At 39.4% G+C, this 12,623-nt stretch overlaps 1 long non-coding RNA gene across 1 annotated transcript; it reads left to right on the forward strand.

Annotated features, from left to right (window-relative positions):
- The first annotated feature begins 259 nt into the window (after nt 1–259).
- Nucleotides 260–7,899, forward strand: LOC120752919 (uncharacterized). The gene is made up of 3 exons (XR_005700879.2): nt 260–350; nt 2,123–2,218; nt 7,780–7,899. It is a non-coding gene; the product is annotated as an uncharacterized LOC120752919 (long non-coding RNA).
- The last annotated feature ends 4,724 nt before the right edge of the window (nt 7,900–12,623 follow it).

Consider the following 12,623-nt stretch of genomic DNA (forward strand, 5'->3'; position numbering starts at 1 on the left):
TTCTCTACCATTGCTCATTCAGAAATACCCTTGTTTATCCCACTATATCTTCCCAAGACATGCAAGTCAGGAAAATGGATCATCTTGGTACTAAGGATGCCTGTTTCAGATTGGCTGTAATATCCTAACTGGCAAAACTCCTGGAAAATGAGGGGGCTCTTTTGTACTGCATATTAATTATTTATACATAGAAGTGTAGTTATCCCCATAACCTGTTGCGAATACATCTAAAAAAATATGTTACCGTTTATAATTTGAACTATTCTATTGTCAACAAGGTTTGAAATGCTTTACCTGACTTCTGCCACCAGGAGGAATTCCTTCTTCTCCCCTTCTTCTTGACTGCTGAGGTGAGAGCTTTCCAGGCAAACATTGTGTGGGATTCTGGACTGAGACATTTTAGTTTCTCTAAGTCAGCTGGTTCAGACCTCTGAAAGATTCTGGTAGAAGATTTGAGAAAGTCATTTAGCAGGGTGGAACTCTGGAACACCAGGATTTGTGATAGGTTTTTGTTCAAGATCATAAATTCTACAATTCTTATCAAGGCTCTCAAAGTTACTGCAGCAGGGATGAAGTACTGACTGATTCTGTCTTAAAGTGAAGTCCAATGCATAGTCACAAAGCCAGGGATTCCCACTTTTGGTTTTCCTGAAGTCCACTGGATCCAGGATATCCTGGAAAAGCACTGCAGTATCATCCCAATTTTTTTTTTTTTTTTATTTTAAAGTGAAATTCTATCTCATACACACAAAAAGTAACCCTACAACAACTACAGTCACTCGTGTTATCATTGGAGAGGATTATTGGTAATAAATGATGGGGGTCCCAGTACCTACGACAATGTACTAAGAGTGGTAGAATTAAGAAGAAAGGGTATGGGGTCAGTGACGCACTTCTTTTTTGTTTGTTTTTGCTAAGAACTGGAATGCAACATAGATTTTCAATAGCTAACCCATACTTTCTCAGGATAACACCTTCTTACGGAGTGTCTTCCATACAGGTCTTTTCTGGTTGAGTTCTATCATCATCTGTCATCCTAGTTGCTGTCCATAGGTTGTGCATCTATAATTTCACAACCATTTTTAATGCCAAAACCTGTCCAGAATAGTTTGGTGAAGAAGCATATGTTTCTACTGTGTCTGAAATTAGCTCATAACACATTACAGTAATGCCCCTTCAAGAAATAGCTGGTGGAAGACTCCAATTCTTTGTTCTGCTTTGCGGCCCTCCTCCTTTCTGACATTAAATTACTCAGGCAAGATGTTTCATTTGAATATCTATGGTATAAATTACCAGTGTTGTTCTTCCCTAGCATTTGCTTGACAAATTAATTACCAATACAGTTTTGTACAGCTTGTGCATTTGCAAGGCTGTGTAAGGTAGCAGCTGAGGGTTCAGCTTGTATAAATTAATTATAGGTGCAGTTGACCTTGTATGAAAGTGACACCTAGAAGATTCAGAGCCATTGTGGTTGGCTGTCTCTATGAAGCACCTGCTCTTTGTATTTCTGATTCAGTCAGTGTAATGAGCAGAGTTTTATCTAATAATAGAGTGTGATATCTTACTCTAGAAGCAGAAGAACTAGGGAAGGGATGTAATACTGGATGAGACTCTGCCTCAGGTACCTCCATTACTTGATGCAGATGTATAGAGAGGGCTATAATCCAACTTTATTCCCATGGACTGTTGGGTTAAATGGCATTCTGGAGATGTTAGAACTGGCTTAACTCAGCTGCTCTGGGGGAGGGCAGAACTACATGGAGTTGTACTAACACTCCACTTGTGAGTAGCACTCACCGGTTGCTGGTACGTGTGAAGATTCCTTAGCTCTTCTGATATGTCTGCCGCATAGGAAGGAGTCCTTTGGTCAAGGAAAATGAGAAAAGGAGAGGACACAATGTAACTCAACTTTGGCTTGAGTTCAGAAGGGCATCCTAGCCAACACTCATGATTCATAAATTGTCCAGATACTTCATTACTTTGATGAATTAGGACTGTAATTTGTCTACTTGTTTCTCAGGAAAAAAAAAGTTTGGAAATTTTTACATGTATAGTTTACCTGCTGTTAATTTTTTTAGATTGGGAGGGGAGAAAGTTTTCAAGAATGTTTTTTTCCTTGCAGGTTTCATCATCTCCTGCTTCTTTCTCAACTGAAAGAATAATCTGTGAAATCCATTGGTTCCTGCAGGAATAATTATGCACCTCAGAATGATTTCAGGTGGGGAACACATGAAAGGATTAGACACTTCTGAAAAAATAAATAGCTTGTAAAATTTCAGATGTCCTTTGCAAAAATACATATATAGAATCTTGAAAAAAATTTTTCTGATGTAGCACTGCCTTTTAAGTGTTACCCAGGGCAAGAATTACAAATATAAACATTAAAATTATAGCATGCATAAGCTTTTACAGTGAGACCTGAAGTGCTGAAGACTGCAAAGAGGCAAAGTGCTTGACTCTGACAATATATTCTTTTTTATTGGAAGTTTCCTAAGTTGCAGCTTGTGTCTATTGCTTCTCCTCTACCCACCGTGTAGCTGTAGAGTCTGACCATTTCTCTACTCCCTCCCATCTGACAAGAACTCCTTAAGTCTTCTCTTTAAGTCTGGACAAAACAGGTTCCTGACAGATATCCCTCCCACCTACTCCAGTCTAGCCCAAAACTCTCCCTGTTCTAAATTATATTTAACTGATGCTAAAAATGATATGTGAGGACTGGTAGTCTTTGTTTCAAGGACTGAGCCTAAGGGTGAGAAACTTAATATTATATTAATAGTCTCTGTCAGCAATTGTATTAGAATGCTGCCTTGGAATAAGTAGAAAATTTCCATTTACTTCAAACTATTTCCATTCAATACCATAGAAAGCAGCTAAATTTTCACTGCTGAATTTAATGGGTCTAGGATTAAACAGTCATATAGCAGAAAGCTGATCTGAATGTGTTTTATATGTTTCTGAAAGGCTACTTGTGGTTGGCTTGAACTAGAACATTCTCAAATTTAATGTTAGTTTGGATCAGGATATTAGGGTCAAAGTTTAGGTGCTAAGTAAACATAAATGCTGTGAATTTTTGGCATAGATGATGCTAGTTTGTCCTGATGTGCTACTACTTATTCATTCTTCTCACAGAAGTGAATGGTTTGGGCAATTCTGGGCTGTTGAATCAGCATTGTATTTTCACAATGTGTGGAAAACCAAAAACTTTGGGAATTCCAAGTTTTGTATAGAAAACACATGAAAACCACCAGCTGTTCACTGCTGATTTGTAGCACTCACCCTTTGAGTGAACTTCTGTCCAAACAACATGCAGAAATCCTGGAAGAGTAGGCAGAGAAGGTTTGCCAAAGCTGGGTAAATTTGGACTAATGGTAAGTGGTTGTGGGTCAGTCTTCTATCACCAGAGTTTGGATTGTTCTTCAAAATGAGCTTGGAAATAAGTGGGGTGGGGGGGAGGGGGGGGAGGGTAATATTTCTTCTAGGCATGTAAGTCTAGATTTTTGTGTAAACTGAGCATGGGGTTTGTTCAAGGGAAGAAATACTGTCTGCTTTCCATATGAATGACCACACACACCAGAGGTAAGTAAGCCCTTCAAAATCAAGACACATTTTGTGCCTTACTCTCAAAATGCTAATACATGAAAAAGAAATGAAAGGTTCAAGTAAATTACTTTGAGTGTTTGGAAGAAAGCTTTTCTTCTTGTTGTCCTTCTTTGAAGGGCTGTAGTTTCTGTGTCCAGATCTGACCTGCAAATTGTAAATACATATGCAGGTATGTACAGTAATACATACAATGCAGAAATGTAGTACTGTGAAATGATAGTATGGATCCCAGAGTCAAAAATATGATCCTTATTGTCCGTATCCTGGTGTTTCACTATATAATTATTTTAAGAAGGTTTGGGTTTTTTTTCCGAAAACTACATGGAATACTACCACAGGATGTTTTTAACTTTGTGGCCAGTTGCCAGTAATGATTAGTTATAGGCAAAGAAAAGGCTGGGAGGTTTTAGCATTTGGTAAGTAATGAGAGCAGAGAAAATAGCATTGGTGTGTCAGGGCAGAGACAGGGAATCATAGCCAGGACTAGTGTTCTCAACTGCTCTTTATGTGAGACATCTTAATTACCCCCTTGCTTTCTCTGTGATGAATTAACTATAAAGCCCACATCCTCCAGGAGAAGTCTGTGTGGTGACTGGGATGACTCTCTGCCATTTGAGTTGATGACAACTCTCTCTGAAGCAATTTTGTAACACTGAGATTTTCGGTTTAATAACTGAAACTGGGGATTTTGGTTGGTTCGGAATAGGGTTAGGAATAGTGTGAGTTGGTCATTACAACAGCAGGCCTGGCACAAAGCTGAAACAAAAAAGCTCCTCAGCAGTCATCCATAAGGCTTTTCTGTGGAGTCCTGTTTTGAGGTGGCTGAAATCTGATCTCCCCCCTTTGACCTAAACCTAAGACTCCTCCCCTAAAATACCCGATAAAACCCACAGCCCTGCCCCTGCTCGCCCTCTTCATCTTCACCCCTCTTCGCTCTCACCCCCTCCCCGGCCCAGGGTAGTGGGGGAATATATGGATTCTTGTGCTTATAACAAAGACTTGTCTCATCTTGTTTCCCTGCTGGTGGTTTAACCTTCCTGGACACAGTGATCACTGCTGCCTCATGACACAACACTTTTCTGTGGGAATTCTGAGAGCCTGCTTCTGAGGGAAGCACCTTGGGAGAAACCCTCCAGCAGGGTTCTTCCTAAAGAAGCCTATCAACATAAGCAGCCTGAAATAAATCTTTACACTTCTCAGGAATTTTGACCATCTCTAAAAGCCTGACCTAAATGGAAGTCAGTACTGCTGATAGCGCATTGCACAAGAGACCACCTGTTGTGCATCGTGTTTATCTTGAAGGCTGGAAAGTGACGCGCTCTTAAAGATGTAGGGGTAGTAGTCTACTGTGCATGTATCACAACCTAATGTTGCTCACTCTTAAAGACGCTGCTTATTACCAAAAATAGTAATAGTGGTAGTGATCAAAATGATAAATGTATAAAGTCCCTTTTCTCTTACGGTCATGATTTGCTGCCATCTGGATTTTGTCATCTACAGCTTCTCCCAAGAATCATGCATTTAACACTAAGCTTGTCCTCAAAATATTGTACCCTTTGATGTGTTTAATTAAGCCTGGCTATACCTGCAGTACTGTCTTTACCTGTACAGTGTTTTCCACAAAGATTTTTTTTTTTTTCTTCCTGCAACCATTCATAGCCTGTAACCATTCCTACATGGTGTCTGTTCAATTATCTTTTATTTCTTAGGGTTTATGACTCAGTATTTTAAAGAGTCAGTTGGAGTGCTTGATCATTTCTGAATTGGCTGTACCAGCTTTTGTTTCTCTTACTAAATTCTATTTAACAATTTTGAAGTTACAGTTTCTGGCAGCAGTGAATGTAATTAATGCAATGAATGTAAATACTTTGATAAACCACGATGGTTTTGTCAGTGTGTGTTTCTAGTTTAGTGTTGAACAAGGAGGTACACAAAGCTATGAAGGTGCATATTTCACTGTAGAGAAGAGCTATTGAAGACTTTATTTTGAGCTCAACTATTTAGGGGAAAATATTCTGCCTCACCTTCTCCATTTTCATCTCTGAGTTAGGTTTTATATGGTTAGCTAACTTGTCAAGCTAGTTTTGTGTGAGAATGAAGAAATACACTAAAAGGGTTGTCATGTCATTCTCCTAACATAGGAAAACAATACATAACAACAAAAATTCAAGCAGCAACGAGATCAAAAAAGACAGAACAGAAAAAAAGTGTTTTATGTTCTCACATTCATGGGCTTCTATTGCTGTTCTTTTCTGGTAGTTCCCATGAACATTAATGTCAAAAGTAGGAGTTGCATGGATGGATAACACAGGCTATATTCCAACCTCGTGGCAATTTTTTTTCAAAAGTGGTACTTGAGAGGATGAGGCAGTTAAGGATATTCCTGTAAGGAAGATGTGTAATGTTTATGACAGGAGGAAAAGGCTGTAAGTTTTTTCTGTAGGCATCAATATAAAATAATTCATTTTATTTTTGAGCTAGTATGGCCAAGAATTAATGTTCTGGAGAAATCTTGGCTATATATGTTATATCCCTGAAATGCTATTAAGCTGTCATAGATAACTATGGCATGTTACACAGCCTTTGTATTTTACCCACTGGGTTTGGCTGTTTGGGTTTTTAATACATATTTTACGCTCTTGAATGCTTTTACTTGTCATGGTTCAGAGCGTTGATTTAAAAAAAATACTTAAGAGGCTAAATGCCTTGTCTTAAACTTTTTCAAACTCATTAACTGGAAAGAGATCAAAACTTCTTCAGTTTTGTTCAACAAGGTCTATCTTGAGTACAGCCTTTTAATATTTCAAGTTTTTATCCTGTGGAAAACAGGCATACCAAAGTATGTAATATATTAGTTCACTGTTAATTTTGGAAAAAAACTTTTGATTTCACTGGTAAATAATAATTTATGCAATCTATATTCTTTATGGGATATTTTTAAAGACATTTTAAATGCTGTGTTTTGTAGATAAAGATTTGGAGGTTGTCGCTGCTTCATTCAAACATAAAAAAATAATAATTACACAGAGCACTTTGTGTTTGTTCTTTCAGTGTTTCAGCTTATTTCTTCATATAAAAACAATCTGGAAAAATACTCTGTTAGAGTGGAAGTTTTATTGGAATCACCTTTAAGACTTAGACAAGGACCCAGAGTTCTCATGGTCTTTTACCAAAGGCAGATTTCGGACTTTTGTGTTCTGCCAATCACCAAGCCCTAGCCAAAACTGGGGAACATCTGTGTTTACTTTTTCTTGCCAATCTTCAGTATTGCTGCAGTAGTTAAGGTGGAAAATCTGAAATTGCAAGTAATTTTCTCTCTGTCTCCAGAGAATTTTACCTTCTGTCCCCCATAAATCAATTTATAATGACATGTCTTGCAGATGGTCTGTCAGCAGCCAAACATTTAGTGTAGCTGTCCATATAGCAGACATTCAGGTTACAGGATATAATGTCCAGTTTTGTATGCTAGACATTAAAATAATGGAGCCACTGCTTTGATGTATTGTTGCATAATTTTATGGAAAGCGAGAGACCAGTGCCATTGCACTCTGACAAAATAGCTCTGTCATTCCAGCTTTAGGGCTGTATCCAGGTACACACTGGTTTTTAATTTCCCTGGTTTTTAGGAGTTAGCATTGTGTATTTCCCTTCTAAAAATATTAATGTTACACTAAGGAGGGACTCCCTCACAAGCTGGGCTGTCAGCAAAAATAATACAAACTGTAACACAAGCTGGAAAGAAACAGTACTTACTGCACAAAGGGGGGGAAAGGAAAACAAAGTGGTATTGATTGCTATGGCACAGGCAGATGTTAAACGTACACAGCAGACAATTACAGTGCAATTAAAATTATAGAGCTGGCTTCTCACCACAGTTAAAGGGAAACCTGGTGTGGGCAATGTGGAAGAGGAACTGTTGTCTCATTTTCTTTTGTCGTGAAATGTTCCTTTCTCTGCTCCCCTGGTCTGTTTAGTTCAGGTGATTCATTTGCCTTTAGCAGAGATGTTAATTCTCCCTGTTGTCTTGTGAGAAATTCCATGTTTAAGAAGCAGAAAAAGGGTAGACTCTGAAAACTGAGAGAAAATCTCTGTGTCTCTGCTATTAACTGTTGCAAGTCTTCTGACTTCAGTATCCTTCCTCAGGCACCCTCCACAAATCTCTCACTCCTAACTTTTCAGATCCAAAGTGACTTCCCATGACCACTGACTCGCTGGAAGTAGGAAAGACCTGGATGTGGATGTCTGTGCTGGCTTCTCAAATCACTGTTCAGCTCCTTCCCAAATGAGCTCTGAAGATGGAAATCCAAACTCCTCATGAGGGTACTTAGCAGTTCAGAACAGCTGTTTCTCATCATTACCTGAAGAGATTTTTATCACTATATTGTTACGTGTAGAAATGTCTTTCATTATTTTTAGTGCTGGAATATAACCTAATAGATCATCTTGTAACTTCTCATCCCCTTGTCAGTATCACCAGGCAGGATCTGGGGTGCTGACCTTGTGGATGAAGGGAAGATGAATATTTTTTCATACAATTTAAAGTCACTGTTGAACCTAGTGTTGAAAATTGAATGGACATGAAAGAGCCTTGAGAGCGCTTCCTCTAACTTGTCCAGCTGATTCCATACTTATGAAATGATTGCTATTTGATAGCCCAAGAGTAGTTTCAAATAGTTATTGAACTTAACTCTTTTTTCATATGACCTTTTGTTGGTTAAAGGAACTTTCTCTCCTGTATGAAAGGGCAAGGGCTGGAGTTAATATCGACCAGAGTCCAAAATACACACACACACACACATATATATAAATACACACCCACACATGTGCAAGTGTACACTCAAGTGTTCCATGAGTAACACTGTTAGGGGAAAAAAAAAAAAAGTTCACCTGTTTAAACTTGGTGTGACCATACTTGTGTAAGAAGCTGATGTTAATTAATGCGTGACTGTAGAAGGGAGTACTACTGAAATATGGACAGAGATGATCTCTGAACTGAATGTTTATGTTAAATTTGGCCTCATTTGGGTATGACTAAGGCTGCAATCTCTTCAGCTTTCTATGTTTCTTCAGTCTGGTATGATGAAATTTTGCAAGGCTGGCTAATGTCATGCATCTTATCTGTTTTCTTCCACTTCTTCTTGCAAGGCCCTTGCAGAGAAGCTGTCTTTACCAGTTTTAAGGATATGCATCCTTTAGCCCTTGTTGCAGGGTCTGGTTTGTTTTCTGTCTATGTGGACTGCCAGTGGTTTTGCTTTTTCTTGACTGCTTTGTGTCTGTCCTGTTTGGCAGAATATATTCCTTTGGTGTGTAATAGGAGTGAATAACTGTAAACTGAACTCTATAAATGTTTGTCCTACTCCCTGGGGTAAGCAGAAACCAAAATTTCCTGGTTTATATGTTCAGTCATGTTCCTATGGGATGCTGCTGAAAACTAATACATAGCTTTGGTTTAAATGGATTTGTTGAGTGTGTTTGTTAAAATGAACATTGTTTCATATTCCCACATTTCACATAAAAAATGTCTTTGTTAATTTCATTTTCTCAAAAAAAACCCCAGTTCTGTTTAATGAGATCTGAATTTCCTTTTGCACCAGATGGCACAAAACATGAGTTTTATCCTGAAGTTTTATGTGTCTAGTGTATAGATCCTACTTTTTCTTTTACTAATAAATTAAGGGGGGGTTGCAAATATGTTCTCTGGCACAGGGAATTTGAAATATGGACACAATTTTCACCAATATAAATTAGTAACAGATATTCTCACAAGCTGCAGATCTCCTTCTAACATTTAGACTTTGCATTAGATGGTCCTGAGCTGCACTGTGTATTTATGAAAAAATCTGTAGCTAGAGAAGAGGTAGTGTAAGATGTACTTTTACTTTAATAAATTTTTAGGACTCTTATTTGGGCACAGGTGGGCATAGAGGTGTTTTGGGGTTTTTTGAGTTTCAATTGGGTTTTTTGTGGCATTATTTTGTTTTTTAGGATTTTGTGTTTTGTTTGTGTTTTTGTGGTGGTGCTTTTGTTTTGGGGGTAGGGAGTTCGTGAGGATTTTTGATGTTTTGTTTTGATATTTTATGGACAACTTCACATTCCTAGTATATGATTGAGTTTGAAATAATGAGAACCAGAAAATTCTGCTTATTTACTACTCAGAGCAGTGACATTCATCTGAGAATCTGCATTATGACACACAGTGATGCAGAGGAAGCTCCATCTGCATTCAGCTTTCTTTAAAAGTTTATGAGGTTGTTCACTGAAATACTGCATCCTTGGAGAAAGAAGCAAATAAATATATTTGTATGGTTAGCAGGTTTTGATTTTGCAGATAATCTGTGCCAGTCTTATGTGAACGAAGGTAGAAAAATTAACTGTGGCAGCAAAATCTATATCCACAAGACATTCCATGCAAAGGTTTGTAAAGGTCACAAAAGATTTTGTGCCCAAGAACAAGTTGTTTTTTCTGACATACTACTCTATGTCTGGACTTGACTCTTTGGTGAATAATTAAAGAAAAAAAAAAAAAAAGGGAGTTTGTCTGCTATAATTATACAAGAGAAAAATCCTACTCAAACTTTGATTTGTAAGATGATGACTCTTATGCTAGTATTCTGCTTCTTAATAAGATCCTGAAACATGTTCCCCCAAAGCCTGGAATGTGGTCATGCCATTCAAATGGATCCTCTTGATTCAAAACAACAAAAGGATGGTTCTGACACTTGATTTTTAACAAGAGCCACGTATTGCATTCAGGTGGTGATACACCCCTTTCACAAGCTCTCAGATGATTGAACTATTTGAGCAGTCCTAAGATAGGAGTGCAAGTCTGGTTCGTGATATGAGAATACTAACTTGAACACACTGAGGATTTCCTGAAAAAAAGCAAACACTCCTGTCTGAAGGAATTATGGGGGCTGAAATGTTTTACCCTTGAGATTTTGCACTGCGATTAATCAACAGCATGGGTATATCTTCTCTGCTTTTGTGATGATGAGCCTCGACAGGTAAGCCTTCTGTGGACAGAAAAATTTCACTTTTCTACAGTCAGTCTGTCACATTTTGAAGAGAACAAACTTAATTTTAAAAACAAACATCTGGAAATAGAAATGTAGTTTAGAAGAAATAGAAATATGAGGTCAGAGGCAACAGTCTTCCCTCAGCAGTCTATTTTGAGAGCCCCAGATTTTTCTAATATTGAGTACACTGTGACAAGAAAAGCTCCAGATGAATTTCCTGGTAAGGTTGTGGGAGCTAGAGACCGCACTAATGTGATTCATTGCTCAATCCAGAGCAGCCTGCAAGCTGAGGGTGAAAGTTCATTCTTCTGCATGTCAGTGTGGAGTATGTGGTTTGTCAGGTGACTGGGGCACTCTGCCAAGGAAAGGATAGGGGTTAATATCAGTTAATATTAGAAGGCTAAATGAAATATTTTCTTCTTAAATGGCTAGAAGTAAAGCTGTGATTCCCATGAGTCAATGTTACACACGAAGCTTGAGGAGCATCATAGTTCCTCTGGTACAGGGAAATAGAGTTGCAGGGAGATAAGAATTATTGAAAATAAGAATAGAGGACATACTCTCAGGAAGTATTTAAGGGGGTTGCTAGAGCATGTAGGAAAAAAATTAGGGAGGCCAAAGCTCAGTCTGAACTTAAAATTGTAATTTCTGTAAAGAATAATAAAAAATGTTTCTACAAATATATTAATGGTTAAAGGAAAGGTAAGGCCAACCTTTGTTCTCTGTTGGATCAGGGAGGGAACGTAGTAACTGCAGATGAGGAGAAGGCAGAAGTGCTTAATGCATTCTTTTCCTCAGTTTTCAGCGGGAAGACAACTTGCCTTCAAGACAACTGTTGTCTTGTGTTGGTTGATGGTGCTAATGAACAGAACAGTAGCCCCATTATCCAAGAGGAGGCAGTCAAAGAACTGGTGAGATGCTTGGATACCCACAAATCTATGGGCCCAGATGGGATCCATCCCAGGGTGATGAGAGATTTGGCAGATGAACTTGTGAAGCCGCTCTCCATAATTTACCAACAGTCCTGGCTCACTGGTGAGGTTCCAGATGACTGGAAACTGGCCAATGTGACACCCATTCACAAAAAGGATGGGAGGGAGGATCCTAGTAATTACAGACCAGTCAGCCTGACCTCAGTACCTGGCAAGATAATAGAACAGTTTATACTGAGTGTCAGCACACAGCACTTACAGGATGGCCAGGGTCTCAGGCCCAGCCAGCACAGGTTTAGAAGAGCTAAGGTCAAGTTTGACCAACCTGGTCTCCTTTTATGACCAGGTGACCCACGTGGTGGATGCAGGAAGGGCTGTGGATGTTGTCTATTTGGACTTGAGCAAGGCTTTTGACACTGACTCCCTCCCAGCGCACTCCTGGTTAAGCTGGCAGCTCGTGGCTTGGACAGGAGCACTCTTCTCTGGGTTAGGAACTGGCTGGATGGCTGGGCCCAGAGAGTGGTGGTGAACGGTGCTGCATCCAGCTGGCGGCCAGGCACCAGTGGTGTCCCTCAGGGGTCTGTGCTGGGGCCAGCTCTGTTCAATGTTTTTATTGATGACATGGATGAGGGTATTGAATCTTTGATTAGTAAATTTGCGGATGACACTAAGCTGGGAGCATGTGTCGATCTGTTGGAAGATAGGATGGCTCTGCAGAGATCTGGACCAGTTGGATGGATGAGCAGAGTCTAACAAGATGAGGTTTAATAAGTCCAAGTGCCAAGTCCTGCACTTTGGTCACAGTAACCCACTGCAACATTACAGGCTGGAGATGGTATGGCTGGACAGTGCCCAAGAGGAAAGGGACCTGGGGGTGCTGGTGACAGCAGCTGCACATGAGCCAGCAGTGTGCCCAGGTGGCCAAGAGGGCCAATGGCATCCTGGCCTGGATCAGGAATGGTGTGGCCAGCAGGAGCAGGGAGGTCATTCTTCCCCTGTACTTGGGACTGGTGAGGCCACACCTTGAGTGCTGTGTCCAGTTCTGGGCCCCTCGGTTTAGGAAGGACATTGAGAT

Source organism: Hirundo rustica, chromosome 1 (genome assembly GCF_015227805.2).
Source record: "Hirundo rustica isolate bHirRus1 chromosome 1, bHirRus1.pri.v3, whole genome shotgun sequence".
Taxonomy (NCBI): domain Eukaryota; kingdom Metazoa; phylum Chordata; class Aves; order Passeriformes; family Hirundinidae; genus Hirundo; species Hirundo rustica.